The following is an 18731-nucleotide window of genomic DNA, read 5'->3' as shown; positions in this document are numbered from 1 at the left end:
GTCATCTTAATGGGGTTTCCGAGAACTTCTATTTTTACGGGGATGGTCGGGTAGTAACTGACATCCCCATGCACACAGGATATTCCTGAGCATTTGGCCCAGGATTGTTGGTCCTGCCCGACCAGCTTTCCCGAGACCAGCATGATTGCACTTCCCGAGTCTACTAACGCGGTGGTCTCTATACCATTCATCTTAAAGGGTCTAGTGTATCTATGAGGGACCATCGCAACCCCCACTAGACTTATTAGATCACATGGTCCCCCTATATCTCCCAGTTCGCATTGCATGGGCTTTTCTAGATATGGGCATTGGGCAGCGATATGCCCCAATTTGCCACATGCATAACATCAGTACCCAGCTTGGGGCAGCCCCCAATTTTTTGGGCTACTGGGCTTTATCCCCTGAGCCTTTCTCCCCCCGTCCTCAAGTCTCTCCGGGACCTCTGGCTGCTCTTCGGCCTCCTTCCTCCCCTCCATAGTCCGGCCTGGTGCTAGGGCAAACCGGGGCCTCGGCGCAGAGACTTGTCTCCGATTCTGGCACCTTCCTTCCCCGGTGGTCCGCGAAAGTTCTTGGGCTGCTTGGTGTCTCTCTACTAGGGCAACTAGTTCATCATAGGAGGAGGGATCGTTTTGGCAGACCCACCCCCGTATGTCCGGTGCCAAGTCCCTCATGTACCTGTCCAACACGAGGACTTCCATTATCTTCTCTGGCCCATGAGTCTCAGGGTGGAGCCACTTCCGGGAAAGGTGGATTAAATCAAATAGCTGGGATCTCGGCGGTTTGCTGTACCGGTATTTCCACTCATGGAAGCGCTGGGCTTTCCACTCATCCCAGCCAGGGCTTTGTCAAGCCAGGCCTTAAAAACCTCTAAGGATGGAGATTCCACCCTCTCCCTAGGCAACCCATTCCAGTGCTTCACCACCCTCCTAGTGAAAGAGTATTTCCTAATATCCAACCTAAACCTCCCCCACTGCAACTTGAGATGATTGTTCCTTGTTCTGTCATCTGCCACCGCTGAGAACAGCTGAGTTCCATCATCTTTGGAACCCCCCTTCAGGTAGTTGAAGGCTGCTATCAAATCCCCCCTCACTCTTCTCTTCTGCAGACTGAATAAGCCCAGGTCCCTCAGCCTCGCCTCATAAATCATGTGCCCCAGCCCCCTAATAATTTTCGTTGTCCTCTGCTGGACTCTCTCCAATTTGCCCCCATCCTTTCTGTAGGGGGGGGGCCCAAAACTGGATGCAATACTCCAGATGTGGCCTCACCAGTGCTGAATAATCACTTCCTTGATCTGCTGGCAATGCTCCTACTAATGCAGCCCAATATGCCGTTAGCCTTCTTGGCAATAAGGGCACACTGCTGACTCATATCCAGTTTCTCATCCACTGTAATCCCCAGGTCCTTTTCTGCAGAAGTACCGCTTAGCTAGTCAGTCCCCAGCCTGTATCAGTGCCAGGGATTATTCCATTCTAAATGTTACCAGATTTGCCTGTTACTTTGGGGTACACTCATTTATTAGGGTTACTCTTCTGGGGAGGCGTCTGTACTTCTGTCAACATACTGCTTGTGTTACTTGTGTTCTCATACGGAGCTCTACTTCTCCCTGCTGCAAGTTCCCTCTGTGATGGGTTGGATCACAGAAACCCCCTGGGAGCTGCCACCTGAGGTGCCAAGGCTACTTCTGCCCCTGTTTTCCTGCCTAGACAGCTTAGGACTTCAGCACCCTGCCTGGTTTGAGCCAGACCCGCTAGCCTGCTGCAAACCCAGACCCAAGTCTGAACCATGTCCCCTACAAGCTGTAGGCTTAACTGAAAGCAGCTTACAGAAGTGTGCCTGTCTTTAACACTCAGATGCCCAACTCCCAATGGGGTCCAAACCCTAAATAAATCTGTTTTACCCTGTCTAAAGCTTATACAGGGCAAACTCATAAATTGTTCTCTCTCTATAACACTGATAGAGTGATATGCACAGCTGTTTGCCCCCCCCCCAACTATTAATACATACTCTGGTTTAATTAATAAGTAAAAAGTGATTTTATTAAATACAGAAAGTAGGATTTAAGTGGTTCCAAGTAGTGACAGACAGGACAAAGTGAATTACCAAGCAAAATAAAATAAAACCCGCAAGTCTATGTCTAATAAAACTGAATACAGACAAAACCTCACCAGTTCCCGTTAGCTTCCTTTTACAGACTAATCTCCTTTTAGTCCAGCAATCACTGACGCCCCCTGTAGTTACTGTCGTTTGTCCCAGTTTCTTTCAAGTATCCTTGGGGATGGAGAGGCTATCTCCTTAGCCGGCTGAAGACAAAATGGAGGAGTCTCCCAGGGGTTTAAATACTTTCTCTTGTGGGTGGAGACCCCGTCCTCTCTTCTATGCAAAGTCCAGCTACAAAATGGAGTTTTGAAGTCACATGGGAAAGTCACATGTCCCTGCAAGACTGAGTTCCTTACCAGTCAAGCCACATTCCTGGGAAAGCTCAGACGTGGATTGGTGTCTCCAAGTTCTATTGTCTGATAAGTGCTTCTTGATTGGGCACTTAACTTGCACATTCCTTTCTCAAGAAGCTGAGCAAATGCTTCTTACTAAGGCTTTTTAGAAATCCAGCAAATATGCAGCCAATATTCATAACTTCAACTACAAAAATGATACAGGCATACAAATAGGAGGAATAGATTCAGTAGATCATAACCTTTACAGAGATATGTTACATGGCATATGTAGCATAAAACATACTCCAGTTATGTCATATATATACATTCATAAGCATATTTCCCTAGAGCTTTATGGGTGCACTGTCACACCCTCCCAATGGAGCTATCCTGCAGGACCTAGGCTCCCCAGGGCTGGGTTCTTCCAGCCCCGGAATCAGATGAACGAACACACACACACGCAGAGTGCATCTGAGAGGACCGGGTTAATCCGCACTCCCTTATATGTCCCTGGACTCAGCAGGCTGGGTCGAACAGCACCTCCAAGCTGCCACCCCCATATGCCCTGGGCACCGCACTGGAATAGAGTACACCTGAGCAGGCTGGGTTGAGCAGCACTTTCAAGCTGCCATCCTCATATGCTCCAGATTCAGTAAGTCTCTATCCCCACTTTCACGTTACAATTGTTCTGGTAGTAACCCACTTGATGAGCAAACCCCACAGGATTTTTGGGCACTGCAGGGATCTTTAGCTTAGGTATGAGGACCGTTACTGCAGAGTGAATGGGGAAGCCAAAAAACACCCACGAGGGGGGAGAGGGAGAGAGAGAGAGAGAAGCAACCAGCTTAACCATAAAAGTTATTTATTGCTAGATAATAACCATACAAACTTCAGCTTTCGACTAGGCAATCATGAAGGAAAATATTTCTAGGGAAGATTGGAGCCTCCTGAACGACTGCAATGACAATTATGAGAACTTCAGTAAGAGACTGAAACGGTGTGTGAAATCAGCTAAGCGTGAAAGACCAAGAAGAGCTAGCGGAAGAATCTCGGAAAATACAAAGACTTTATTGGGAAAGAGGACAATGAAAAAAATGGCAGCGACAGGCTTGAGTACTCCCTTCTATGCAAGCTCATATGAATGAAGTGGAAGGAAGACTTCAAGAAATTTCTAACCAAAAGCTCCTAAAGGCTGCTGAAGATCGTAAAAGTCTCAAAAAATGCAAATGGGAACTGGCATTGTACAAGTCATCATTATCGGCTTTGAAGAACAGGGACGGAGAATCAGTAGGCGATCGAACAGAGATGGAGGCAATCTGTAGGGATTTCTATATCCAGCTGTTTGCATCCCGTATAGATGTCCCAATGCCATCACTTCAACAAACCGACGAACACATACTCCCATTTCTCATCAGCAAAGTCAGTCACGCAGTCCATCAAATGAAAGAGGGGAAGGCTCCAGGCAAGGACGGTCTGACAGCAGAAGTGCTTAAGGCGGGAGGTCAGGAACTTTGGAAAGCTCTCACCCAAAGGTTCAGCTACTACCTGGAAATCCAGAAGATACCGTCCAGTTGGAAAGAGTCCAATACCATCTTGCTGCATAAGAAAGGTGATCGAGAAAATCTAAAGAACTATCCCCCGATCTACCTGCTTTTGCATATCTATAAATTGTTTACTAAAATAATAACAAATCGACTGTCGCGAAACCTGGATGAACAGCAACCAAGAGAGAAGGCCGGCTTTTGAAGGAATTACAGCACGATAGACCACATCTTCACTCTAAACCAGCTACTAGAGCATTCAAGGGAATACAAGTTCCCTTTATGCATTGCCTTCATGGACTACGAGAAGGCGTTCGACAGCATAGAGACGAACATCGTTCTTGAAGCTCTTTCAGAACAGGGCATCAGCGCGAAATATATCACATTACTAAAAGAAGCGAACTCTGGCTGCAGCACGGACATATCGCTGTTCGATACTCCCCTCCAAATCCCCATCAAGAAAGGTGTGAAACAAGGAGATACAGTTTCACCAAAATTATTCCCAGGCTGTCTTGAATTGGTTTTTTGACAAACAGACTTGAAAGGCAGGATTAATATCAACAGTGAGCGGCTAAACCATCTCAGGTTCGCAGATAATATAGTGCTGATAGCCGAAAATACAGCCCAGCTTGAGAGAATGCTTAAAGACCCAAACATGAAAAGTAGTCAAGTTGGATTAAAAATGAACCGGTAGAAAACAAAATACAAGAGATCAGATGTTCTGCCAAGAATCCAAATAACTCTTGGAGGAGAGTAGACTCAATACGTTTATTTGGGCCAGGAAGTCAACATGCGCCACGATCAGAAAGGCGAACTGTCGTGCAGAAAAAAAGCTGGATGGTGCGTATTCAATGACATCAAGGACATCCTCCAATGAAAGATCAGTAAAACAACTCGTGCGAATCTTTTTAACTCAACTGTGTTTCCAGCGATGTTATATGGCAGGGAAACATGGTCACTGACAAAGGTTGAAGAACATCAACCGTCTGTCACACAGAGGGCGATGGAACATACATTTTTGGGCATTTCGCTCCGCGATCACATCTCCAGCAAAATAATTAGGCAGAAGTCTGGAGTGCGAGACGTTGTTGTTGAAAGCAGGCTCAGCAAAATGCGGTGGGCGGGACATATGGCCCGACTCAGCGACAACAGATGGACTGCAGCTATATCCGAGTGCTATCCGCGAGAACTGGAACAGCCACGCGATCGGCCTCCAAAGAGGTGGGATGATTTCCTAACAAGGAGATATGGACAAGCATGGCGAAGGATGGACAGAGCAAAAGAAGATTGGAAGACGTGTTGTGATCGGCTCAGTCTCAACTGATGAAGGACCGACCGTCTATGCAGTCTACACAATAACCATACAAGGGGAGCCAAACAAACAAAACAGTTATAATATTAAATCTAACTTAAATTTGATTATAAAAGTCAGATTTAGAAAACTATAACTGATTACACAAGTCAGGGTCAGAAGGCTATTCTGAGAGAGATGAGTTCTCACCACTCCGTGAAGCTTGAATCGATCGGGGTTCCCAGGTGGTGGTGGTAGCTGAGGGTCCGGAGAGCTGGAGACAGACAGAGCTCCCAGCATGATCAGTCAGGAGAAGATGAAGTCCCAATGGAACTGATGCAGATTTTGGATCCAGGCATCAGAGCACTTGCTTGAGCATGGGTAGGGGTTTTAGTAAGGAAAGAACAATGGTCCGAGGGAGAACACTAGATCTGTTTGTGGGTAAACTGATGGCTCAAGGAAGTATATACCAAAGTTGTTTTGTTCAGGCTAGACAATAGGAATGGGTTATTCCTGGCTATGGGCAGTGTTGCTTCATGGGAGCTCACAATGCAATTAGGCAGCTTCAGTATTCTGGATACCAATAAAGGATTTATTACTAGAATTGGTCTGATAACTACTAAGTCGGGTGTGTGCAGGTGTGGGTTCATTAACATCTGGAGCAGAGCTTCCCCATCACGCAGTGCTTTTCCGCTTTTCTGGTCCCAGAGTTCAGTGCAGTTCTTGCCTGGGGAGCTCTGTTCTCCATTCTGTATGCTAATGGAAATGCCTCCCTGTCCCATCTTTGATGCAAATGAGGCTCGGGGAATTGCCTTAATCCTGCCTCCCTTGTCCAGAGGGGTTTAGGTGAGTCTCCCACTGCCTTTTCATTGCTTTTTGTAAGTCTTTCTTCTGATCGGCTTTGGTTCAAGGAGATGCTGTGGGGGAGGGGAAAGGTCTTTCATGAGTCAGACAGGCTGGGTACTGTGCCCTGGTTCCCCAAGAACACAGAGCTGATAGGTAACGTAAATGCAGGACTCTCCATTTGTCCTTCTTGAACCTCATCAGATTTCTTTTGTCCCAATCCTCCAATTTCTCTAGGTCATTCTGTACCCTATCCCTACTCTCCAGCGTTTCTACCTCTCCCACCAGCTTAGTGTCAGCCGCGAACTTGCTGAGGCTGCAATCCATCTGATCATCCAAATCAGGGATCTGAAACCTTTGGCACGTGACCCATCACGGTAATTCATTGGCGGGCCATGAGACGTTTTGTTTATGTTGACCATCTGCAGGCACAGCCCCCCGCAGCTCCCAGTGGCCGAGGTTCACCGTAAATAAGGAGAAGAGCATCTCTACACACCAACTTGCAAACCTAGGAGAAGGATTTTAAACTAGGTTCAAAGAGGGAAGGTGACAAAAGCCCACAGCTAGGAATAAAACTAGGTGACCTTAACAAAGGACTAAGTTAAGGGAGGAGAAACGGAACGTTACAATAGGGTCAAGGAGCAACAAGAGGGAATACAGTGTGGGAATCTGCGCCACGTCTCAGATGTTTATACACAAATGCAAAGAGTATGGGGAATAAACAGGAAGAACTGGACATATTAGTACCTCAGCTAAATTAGGACTCCATTGACATCACAGCAACTTGGTGGGATAAATCTCATGACTGGAATTTTGGTATAGGCAGGGAAAAAAGGGAGTGAGGTATTGCATTATACATCAAGAATATATCTGCTTTTTTTGAGGTCCAGAAGGAGGTGAGAGGCAGACCAGTTGAAAGTCTGTGGGTGAAGTTAAAAGGAGAAAAATAACAGGGGCAATGTCATGATAAGGGTCTACGATAGAACAATAAATCAGGAAGAGAAGGTGGATGAGGCATTTCTAGAATAACAGAAATATCCCGAACACAAGGCCTGGTAATAATGGGGAACTTTAACTACCCGGACATCTGTTGGAAAAGTAATACAGCCAAACACAAAATGCCCAATAAGTTCCTGGATGTATTGGGCACAACTTTTTGTTTCGGAAGGTGGAGGAAGTATCCGGGGGACAGCTATTTTAGACTTGATTCTGACTAACAGGAACTGGCTGTGAATCTGAAGGTGGAAGGCAATTTGGGTGAAAGTGATCATGAAATGATCGATTTCCTGATTCCAAGGAGAGGAGGGAGTAAGAACAACAGAATAAGGACAGTGGACTTCAAAATACTACTATGATACTATGGTGTCCCTAGCCTCTGTTTGCCAGAAGCTGGGAATGAGTGACAGGGAAAGGTTCACTTGATTGATTACCAGTTCTGTTCATTCCCTCTGGGGCATCTGACATTGGTCACTGTTGGAAGACAGGATACTGGGCTAGATGGACCTTTGGTCTGACCCAATAGGGCCATTCTTATGTTTTTAAAATAGACTTTAATAAACAAAGAACTGGTAAGCGAATTTTCTATTTTTGTAGCCTCTCTAATCTCCCTGAACATTTCACAATCACCATCCTAGTCAGGTGGTTGGAAGTATATTCCTACTGCTATATTCTTATTATTCAAGCACGGAATTTCTGTGCATGGAGAGTCTATGGTACAGTTTGAGTCATTTTAGATTTTCACTATATTTGACTCTATGCTTTCTATCACATATAGGGCCATTCCCCCACCAGCAAACCTACTCTGTCATTCCTATATATGTTGTACCCTGGTATTACCAGGTCTCATTATCATCATTCCACCAAATTTCTGTGATGCCTTTCATATCAATATCCTCATTTAATGCCAGGCACTCCAGTTCACTCACCTTAGCATTTAGCCATCTAGCATTTGTAACCAAGCACTTACAACATTTATCAAAATGCAGTTGTTTGCTTTCATGTGATGTAATTGAATGAGACTCTTTCATTTGACAGTTTCTCTTCAGCAGTTATCTGTAGTTTATCAACTTCTATCCTCTCTTCTTTTCTAGGATATAGAAAATCTCCATTAATAGATGAACTTGATGAACTATGTACAGAAATTTGTGCCTAATCCAGCTGCCCAAACCCCCCACATGATAGTATTATTATGCAAAGATGCATAAGGGCCATGAGATGCAAATCTTAATAAATAGTTTGAGAAACCAAAGGAGTTAATTATAGAGGCCCTAGTCCTGAGGTACTATGACAGTAAGCCTGCAACAAAGGTTCCATGGACACCTCCAAAGAGGGTATTGGCGCAGTTCTCTTACCACATTATGCTCAAAACTGGAGACAAATGGTTTATGCATCATGTAGCACTAACAAAAAACTGAGTGTAAGTATGCTCAAGCAGGATTCTTTGGCCTTAGTCCATGGGTGTTAGCTGAAACTAACCATACATTACTTATTACAATTGTCATAAGGCACTTTGCAGACAGCCTCCCAAGAATAAAGGTTTTTTTTCAGTTACAAATGTACGGTTTGCAAATGAAATCCAAATCTGGGAGAGATTTGATCGTTGCAGAGAGACACACACTCTTTAGAGGATTTGATAAAAGTACAGTGGAGCAAAATCCAAAGCTAGATTTTGTAGGCTGATTTCATTAAAAAAAAAATTGGTTTCAGACAAAATGTGGGCCCTGATTGCCAGAGCTGGATGAGACCCTGCAGAAAGTGAGTAAATTTATTAGTACAGGGTGGATAGGATAGCAAGTTCCCAGCCCCTATCATCATTTTAGGGGGTAGCTCTCAGTCCTAGATGCAATTTTGTTTACAGAAACCAGGTGGATCCCTAAGGTGTTTCAGAGAAATATGCAAATATGTTTAAAGGATACATGATGGTCATTTGGGGATTGAAAAATCTAAGAGAAAGGCCAGCGACATTTTATACTGGCCTCAAATGAACAGCAACATTGAGGAAGCTGTCAAGGTGCGTCACATATGCCAAAATACAGACCAAGTCAAGAAAAGAAGAGCCCATGTTAGTGGCACAAGAAAACAAAATAGCCTCCCTGGAGCAAAGTAGACGTAGATTTGTTTATGTTGACTGGAACACACTATGTACTCGGTCTCACCTATTATTCTTACTTTCCTGAGATAGTTTTTACTAGAAGATACTAGGTAAATAGGTGATTGTGCATGTCAAAACTATTTTTGCTTGACATAGTAATGTCTGACAATGAGCCACAGTTAAGTGGGTATGAGTTTGCAGTGAAGCAGTTTGCAGTGAAGTTTGGGTTTAGACATTTAACTGCTAGTCCCCATTACCCTCAGTCCAACTTGTTGGTGGGAAAACGGTGTTAAAATAATAAAGCACCTGCTGCAAAAGGTGGTCGGATCAGACTCAGCACTGTTAAATTACAGGACAGCAGCAATGAAACATAGTATGTCTGCAGGTGACAAACTATTTAACAGAAAACAGAACAAAATATCTGTAATGGCAAAAGCTGATGTCTGGGGATTTGCAGAGACATAAAGAGACAGAAACAGCTAACAAAAAAAAATCCATGTGATTTGACGTCTTCAGGGCAGCCACTTCATGAAATTGATGCAGTGCACATTTATGATGGAAATCAAGGGGCACAAACAGCAGTGGTGTCATATGAGGTTGCCTCACAGCAGTGCTTAATTTTTAATGAATGAGGTGTTGGGACTCAAGCAATTATTTTTACTTTCATAACTGACGTGGCAAGCCCAGAAGTGCTGGGGCTATGTACTGCCAAGCCTAGAGGTGCCAGGGAACAAATTAAGCACTGTCTCACGGTCTTATGAGGTTTTTCATAGATTCATAGATTCCAATGCCAGATGGCAACACTGATCATCTAGTCAGACATCTCGTATAAACACAGGCCATAGAGCTTCCCAAAAATAATTCCTAGAGCAGATCTAGATGTTGTCACCCCAGATAGACACATGCTGAGGAGAAATAGGTAATACCTTCACCAACTTCCAGAAGGAAGAGATGTAAGGGCCACTGAGTATGCCTTTTTCCGTCAAAAGGTCTGAGTTAGGCAATAACCACAACAGGTCACCAAACAACAATTGCATTTGGCAAAATCCACAATGGGCTCTATTTCCAGAATTTAAAAGTGAAGCCTGCTTTAGGCTGTAAGCTGTAGCAGATTCTCACCTTAAATGGGATCTTCAAAAATCCAGTTTTATACTTAGTAATTTTCTTTTGGCTGACTATCCTCTAGGCCATGACATGTAACCTGCACATAAGGGTGGAGCCAGTGTCAGACCAGGAAAGGCACCAAAGAAACAACACTGGTTTCAAAGAGACAACATAAGATGGTACAAAATTAAATTTCTTTTGCATGAGAGCAAAGCAACATCTGCAGCACATACCTTTGGACATACCTGTTTTCACTGCTGTAAATAGATCAATCAAATGTTTCCTGTTTCCACTCTACCTGGTTTCTGAGAATTAGGCAGGTGGGAAATGAAAGGCATTTGTTTTATTTAGACAGAGACAATCTTAAATCTTTGTTCTTTTGCAATTCAGGAGACTTGAAGAGTCTATAAGATAATCAGTAGGGCAGATACAGAAATTGCTTAGGAAAATTTATAGTTTAATTGGAATCAATTTCACAATGTTATTAATGATAATAAAAATAATTAGCACAAAAGATAAAACTCCATAGCCTCAAATCTATAAACAGGGTGAATTATTACTACCATCTGTGTGTGGTGGGAGTAGATAAGAAACTGACAGATTGGTTCAGGACAAATGTAGGAGTGAGACAAGAATGCAACATATCACCAGATTTGTTCAAGTTGGTACTGGAAGCAGTAATGGCCATAGCACTGAGAGATTGAATAAGAGGACTTATGATATGTGAAAGGACACCTTGGATTTGCAGACAATATTGTCCTCAAATGCATTGACCAAGAAGAATTTGCAGAGAATAACTAACAAGATAGATTGGGAAAGCAGAAAATTCAGATTGAAGATCAGCACAAAGACCACAAAAAGTGACTGGAAGGCAAGAGGAAGAGGTCAAGATCAAACTTGGAGTCAGAGAACTAGAGTAAGTGGAAAAATGTGTGTTCTTTAGAGGAGTAATATTGAAGAATGGAAATTCTGAAGATGACATAAAAAGAAGAATCACCTTAACTGCTATTACATTTGGAAAACTCTGTAAGATCTCGAAGGCTACAGACCTCTAGATACAAATGAAAATCAGCACATAAAAGACAATTGTTGTGTTGCTACTGTTGTACACGTCAGAATGTCGGAGTATGAGGAAAGCCATCGAACAAAAGACATTGACTGCAGAATTGAACCGACTGAGGGGAATACGGAAAGTTTCAAGACTGTAAAAAATATTAAGAAATGAAGTGACAAGAAAACTGCTAGGGCAAGAAACAATGCTGTTACAGAAGATCTAAGAAAAATGACAGATGGTTTGGACATGTGTCAAGAATGGACCCAGAAAGGATAGCATGTATGGCGATAAATACCAGATTGCAAGGAACTAGAAACAGAGGAAGACTGATGATGCATTGGATAGACACACTGAAGCATGACCTAGAACAAAAAGGTTTAAAGATGAACAAAGCCATGAATTTGTTACAAGACAGAATAGTGGAGACTTCATTCAGTCCTATTGTCACTGCTAAGATGATGGATGGTGTTGGGGGCTTATTCTTTCACCCACTCACTTCCCTGGTCCTTCTCGCATGAACAGAGAGCAACAATACCCGAAGTTCAAAGGTGCAAACAATTCAATGTTTATTGGGGTGAACTTCCAGCAAGAATGATTCCAGTTTCCTTCCTCAGTATCCCGCTTCCCAGCTCTGACACCACAGAGCCTTACCTGTGTCCCTGTTCCCATTCCTGACCTTAGCAGGACATGATTCCAATTTCCCCACCCCCATTCCCTGTTCCCATTCTCCCCCTCCCTTCCCAAACACTTCCTGATTGACTGCAGACTATATAGTAAAACTTGAGTTCTGCTTAGCTATACCTTAACCAATCATTTTACTGAAATTTAACTAACCAATCCTAACATATTGTAACATAATTATTTAACCAATTATATCTCACCACCTTAATTAGTTTATACCCAGCAAAATTAATTATACAGCAGACAGAAACAATCACAGAACCAGAGACCATGCAAATAAACAATGGCAAAGTGGGAACTATAATGACAAAACAATACAGAAGTGAGGATTTCACAACTACATCTATAAAGACATAAGGGTTTCCCAGCTGTGTCTATTGATAAGTGAGTTCTTACTGAACAGAAAACTATCAAACTAAACTTCCTTTTACATCCTCTAGGGTCTACCCGTTCTCTGGAGGTGATAGATCAGATCACCTTTCTAACAGCCCCAGATTGCCTTATTTCAATGTGACTAGTTTGGAATGTGAGGATGTGACAGGTCGCTTCCCAGCTTATGGCTGCCTCTGCTGCTTAGCCAGAGATCTTAGCTTAAGAACAGAGCCTCAGACTGTCACAGTAAGAGAAGGCTTTTACAGCGGCAGACAGTGATTTTGATTCTTTCTTTTATACTTCTATAACTAGCTAAGTGATAAGAATACACCTAAATTCTTAAGAGTATAGGCCTTTACAGACAGGCCTGAATATCTATATCCTAACAGACAGGAATCAAAGAAGACGACTGGTACTGCATTAGCATCTAAAGGGAGTCCCATTGTGCTAGGTGCTCTACTTCTATTAACTAGACCCACATAGAAGAAATAGAACCACATATATAAATCAGTGTATATTTGGTCTTGCAGACATTAACTCACCAGCAAAGTAGGTCATCTTTGTCCTTCTCTTGGAAGTCACCACTCTGCCCTGTTTTCTGGTCCAGCCTTGTGGTTGTCCCAGTGTTGTTTGTAGTGTTCTCTGGGCAGCATGGCAAAATATTCATAAAAAACTAGCAGTACATGCACTAAATCCTCCTTACTCACCTTCCTCTAGGTAACAGTGAAAGCAAATGTACTACTTTATGCTCCTGTCAAGTTGTACTCCCTCTAGGTGAACAGATTATTAGAATTTTGCAAGGCTGAGTTAGTGTCCCACTGAGGATGGAGTAGCCAGAACCACTTCTGGGAGTTATGGGTGCTCAGCCTCTTAATGACACAGATGGTTTTAAAGGCTTATGGGACAGATTACTACAACCTAGCATGCACATGCTCCAGCTGCTGGCATTTGACAAGAAAAGTTGGGGCCAAATCCCACTGAAGTTAGTTGGAACACTGTCATTGACAAGAGTGAAGCAGCATAAGGTCCCCCAAGTTTGCTGAGAGGAAGATATCAGATTCCCACCTCACACTAGCATCCCTTCCCACTGTCAGGCCTCTATTATCCAGCAGGTTGCTAGCTAGCTTTTCTGGGGCTTCTTTCCCTCTGAAGCAGGATTGGACAGAATCTGTTTATCTAATTGTGGCAGATACAGATGTTTATTTCCTTCAACTTTATTTTTGCAAAAAAACAACAACAACAAATAAAAAAGACCCTACCTCAGATGCTTTTATTCAAAACAGAATGACTGTAGAAGTCAACATTAATGACTTTCACAAACTCAGTCATAGTAGTAGACAATTCTTCATACATTTTTTGCGCACATGGCCTGTCAAAAATTAGAGGGAACATTGATCATGGGGTACCAACTTTGCTAAAATCACTCATTTGCTTATTAGGTGTCAAGCAACCAGAGACTTATCAAGCCAGCTGTTTATTACATCACTGCTACAAGCCTGAACCAATAACTTTGCATTTATTGCATGTATTTGACTCCTTTAACCAATCTGAACTCTCACCTTTGATTTTATAAATAAACCTTTAGATATTAGATACTAAAGGATTGGCATCAGCGTGACTTTTGGGTAAGATCTGAGTTGTATATTGACCTGGGTACGTGGCTGGTCCTTGGGGATCAGAAGCACCTTTTATTTGAGACTGGTTTTAAAGAACCACTCCTCTCCAAGTCTAGTGTTTTTGGTAGTGATACAAAGACTGGAATGCCTAAGGAAACTGCTTTTATAACTTCTTGGTAGCCAGTGTGGTGAAACAGAAATTTACTTTTGTTGCTGGTTTGGTATATTTTGTGGGAGAATAACCTCCAGAATAACCCTACTTCGCTGCAGTTTGTCCTGAATTTGGTATTCTAGGTCGTGACCCACAAAGGCACGGTTACATCTGCAAAGCACCTGATATTTTTGGAATTTACTAGTGGTATCTGCCAAAAACAAATGTGTGCTTCTGCAATTACCCATTATAATGCTTTATGCCACATAGGAACATAGTGTTATCGCTTGGACAAGATACTACAAGAAATGAATAGTTAGTGGGTGTAGAGTACTGAATTGTTCTTGAGAGCTCTGACTGGCAATTTCTTCTTCAAACACTGGCCAAAAGAAAATTACATGCACACACTCTGGAAACTCTACTGGCCAAACTCAGTGATGAATAGGAAGAAGTGTAACTCAACATCTGCTCTGGTCCTGAAAGATCTGAGTGGTGATTGTGACAGATATGTTTTTCTCTTGAGACTATTGTATTTAGCATTATGAATATTATCCAAATAATTGAGCCAAAGCATGTAAACTTCAGTGGCCATTATACTGAGATGAGCCAGATAGACTCATAGACTTTAAAGGTCAGAAGGGACCATTATGATCATCTAGTCTGACCTCCTGCACAACGCAGGCCACAGAATCTCACCCACCCACTCCTGCAATAAACCTCTCACCTATGTCTGAGCTACTGAAGTCCTCAAATCATGGTTTAAAGACTTCAAGGAGCAGAGAATCCTCCAGGAAATGACCCGTGCCCCACACTGCAGGGGAAGGCGAAAAACCCCCATGGCTTCTGCCAATCTGCCCTGGAGGAAAATTCCTTCCAAATATGGCGAGCGGCTGAACACTGAGCATGTGGGTCAAGACTCACCAGCCAGACACCCAGGCAAGAATTCTCTGTAGTAACTCAGATCCCACCTCATCTAACATCCCATCATAGGCCATTGGGCCTATTTACCACTAATAATCAAAGATCAATTAATTGCCAAAATCATGTTATCTCATCATACCATCTCCTCCATAAACTTATCGAGCTTAATCTTGAAGCCAGATAGGTCTTTTGCCCCCAGTGCTTCCCTTGGAAGACTGTTCCAGAACTTCACTCCTCTGATAGTTAGAAACCTTCGTCTAATTTCAAGTCTAAACTTCCCGGTGGCCAGTTTATACCCATTTGTTCTTGTGTCCATATTGGTACTGAGTCTGTGGAATAATTATAACCTTTTGGATCAATAAATGTGATATGTATTTGTGTGGTCTTGGCTCACTGAGGGGGGGTTGGGATTTCCTGTAGAATCTGGAATGACCGGAGGGGTAATTAATGCAGATACCCAGCCTTTTAAGCCTTACTCCCTGGGGAAGGGGGCAATGGCTGCCTGTTTTCAGGAGGCTGGGAGACAAAGGCTTTGGGATATAAAGACTGAGCTTAAAGAGATTCAGGGCCTTCTTTTTGATTCAGTAAACAGACATGACCTTTTTTCTAAGGGAGGACCGAAGCCTGATGAAGGTTTGGAAAGACTGGAACCTGCTAGAGTCTCCACAGGACTGACTGGGAGCTACTGATAAAGCGTTTAGATCCTGTTTTTCTCTGTATGCTTTTATCCTTAAACAAATGACCTCTTCTGAAAGAGCTGTTTGGGTCACTTGTAACCACTGGCACACCCTGGTCATAGCCTATGGAGAGAAAGCATAGAGCAGGGGTGAGACATTAGTCAAAAATGTTTGGGGAGAATCACAGTGAGTGCAAGGAGACTGCACCTAAAACTCCTGTCTTGAGGGAAAGGGACATGGGTCCCTGCCCAGAGTGAGGGGCCTGCTACAGGCCCAAGACCTGAACAGGCATTTCTTGAGCAGAGGGGAAGGAGGATTAAAGGTGCAGTGCCCTGATATACCCTGCAGTGGTATCTCAGCAGAATCAAGCCCTCTCTCTCTGCGAATGCTATAAAATGAAGCCTCATCTTATCATTAAAGCATTGGATTAGAAATCTGTAAAACTGGACTGAATACATGGCTCTGCCATAGGTATCTCATGTGTCCTTGGGTAAGTCACTTAAAATCTCTGAGCCTCATCTGTAAAATCAGAATACTATCTTTCTCTCTCTGAGTTGTCTGTTTAGATTGTAAGATTAGCAGGACAGGGACTGTTTCTTATATTTATGCAGAGAACGTAGCGCAGAAGACCAAAACTAAGATCAGGGCCTCTTTTTCTTGTATATGGGATGGCGTTGCAGAACACATCATTTCTGCACCAGAAAGGCATGACAGATTCTGCATTAGAAGTACATCTAGCAGAAAACTCATATTGCTGGGTTGCAGTTGCCAAGTACGCATCTGGCACACTTCCCAGAGTAGAAAGATCTCCAAGGGGAAGGTTCTCTGCTTGATGATAGGGAGAATGCATATTGCAGTGATGGTGAGGAGTAGGTGTCATAGAATACCAGGGTTGTCCTCTAGGAGCAGCACTGATGTATAAGGTGCTTTCAGTACTGGAATCTGAATCAGTGCCAATGGATGTGGGAATACCAATGCTGGACCTGGTTCTGCTTGAATCTCATCTCCCAAAGCTGCTGTTTTGCAGCCTGCTCTCTCTCTCTCCATCCCTGGGTGGGTATGAAGCTTGCAGGACTTCTCTTTGTCAGGCAGGAGGGAGGTTACTAGGGGAGCTCCTCAGGCATCACTCTTGGGACCAATTTTATCTAACACTTTTATTACGGACCTTGGTTTCTGCCTCAGTGCTCGGAGCGGACCCTTTCGGTGTCTGACTTCATCACCTGAGCTGTTGGTGCTGGCTTTGGTGTCGAAGCGGAGTTCAGCTTTTGTGCTGTTACCGCTGTTAGTGCCAATGTCAAGTCTTTCCTTGGTGCCATCTTCTCCACTGTAATCTTAGGCATTGCCTGTCTGCTCCATGGGGCACTAGATGATTCTGGCTTGACTATTAGTAGGATTCTGGACCTAATTTCTTCTGGTTCTGATGAGAGCTTCATGGACTGTTCCAGAAGGTGGAATTTCAGCCTCATATCTCAGGACTTCTATGTCGTCGTGGAGAAGGATAAGCATACACAACATCTGCTTGGAGTGTACGATTCCCCCAGGCAGAAGAAATACCTACTGTGCCCATCTTTCAGGAGGATTAGTCCATTACAGGAAGGACTGGGCTTGAAGGCCGCAGGTTTCAAATTGGCCATGTGATAAACCCTGTTTAGGAGGGATTCTGTATGGGGGAGGTTGTAAAGGGGAGTCTGACCAACAAAGTTCAGTCCAGATGGTTGCTGAACAGACAGAGATGGGAAGCGGTTTTGCAGATTTGCAGAAGATTTTGAATTTCAGCCTGAGCTAAGAACTAGCAGGTTGGACACTCCCCAGATTGTCTCGCTCCCATGGGTACTAAGAGGGAATCGAGAGATGGCCAGGTCCCCCTTTATGCTCTTGTGTGACAGCATGAGGTAGCACAGGACGTATGTGCGGACACAACAGACACTGCTAATCAAAAAAATCCAGTCTTGTATGGATGAGGTGCATGTGCACCTACAGTGGATTCCACACTGACACACATTCAAAGAACTGTATTTGTTGCAGCAATTGAAAAGAAAATCCCAGCCCCTACTTAAGTATGGTTTGTTCTATACTCCTCTGCGAGGAGCTGTCCGTCTTCACCTACTTCATCACTTGTGTACTTTTCGTCTTTCAAGCTAACTGCTTACGACAAGTTTATAGAGGTTAGCAATAATCAACTGTGTAAAAATTATCATTGCAATGGGAAAAACTCCACTTTAGCCCCAGCAAATCTTTCACAGAGTATAGTGGTATAAACTGCCACCTTGGCATACTGTACAGCAAACCCAACACAAAATCTATTGCATAATTCATTATTTAAACAGGATCTACATTGGTAGCATGATGAACTGCTCCAGCTTCCATCTTCTGTCAAAATATAAATGATTTCAGTTTAGAGATTCAATATTAAAATTACAGTAACCTTGGTGTCACTAAATCTGCTATTGGATGAGTACTAACTGCCAGTAAAAAGCAGCCAATAAACTGGCCGGTGAAAGGTTTTGGATTTTCAGGGGAAAGAGTGCTAATTCCATTTTAGTGTGACAGTACTACATTTCTACCTGTATGAAAATTCCTGTCTTTTTTATAAATTGAAATTACAGTTGAAATAAAGAGGGGAAAAAAACCCACTACCTTCTGTTCAGCAGATTATGCAATTAATATTTGTAGTTATTAGCCATCCAGCCTGAAGGCAACTAAAGCATTCTTTTAATAACTTGCTCCTGACACACAACACAATAGCTACTTATCACTAGTCACCCCTGGCAATACCTACTGCACAGTCCCAGAAGAGTTAGCAATGTTTTTCCCATCCATTCTTTCAATCTTCTCTTATTCCTTTAATTTAGTAATTTCTTTTTTCCTCCCCCACAACTGGGCACTTTCTACTCTGCTGCTCAGATCCACTGGTAGTTTCAGAGGGCCAGGTTACACATACTCTCACACTTAATCCA

This window comes from Eretmochelys imbricata, chromosome 2 (genome assembly GCF_965152235.1).
Source record: "Eretmochelys imbricata isolate rEreImb1 chromosome 2, rEreImb1.hap1, whole genome shotgun sequence".
NCBI classification, from domain to species: Eukaryota; Metazoa; Chordata; order Testudines; family Cheloniidae; genus Eretmochelys; species Eretmochelys imbricata.
This window is presented reverse-complemented; position numbering follows the sequence as displayed.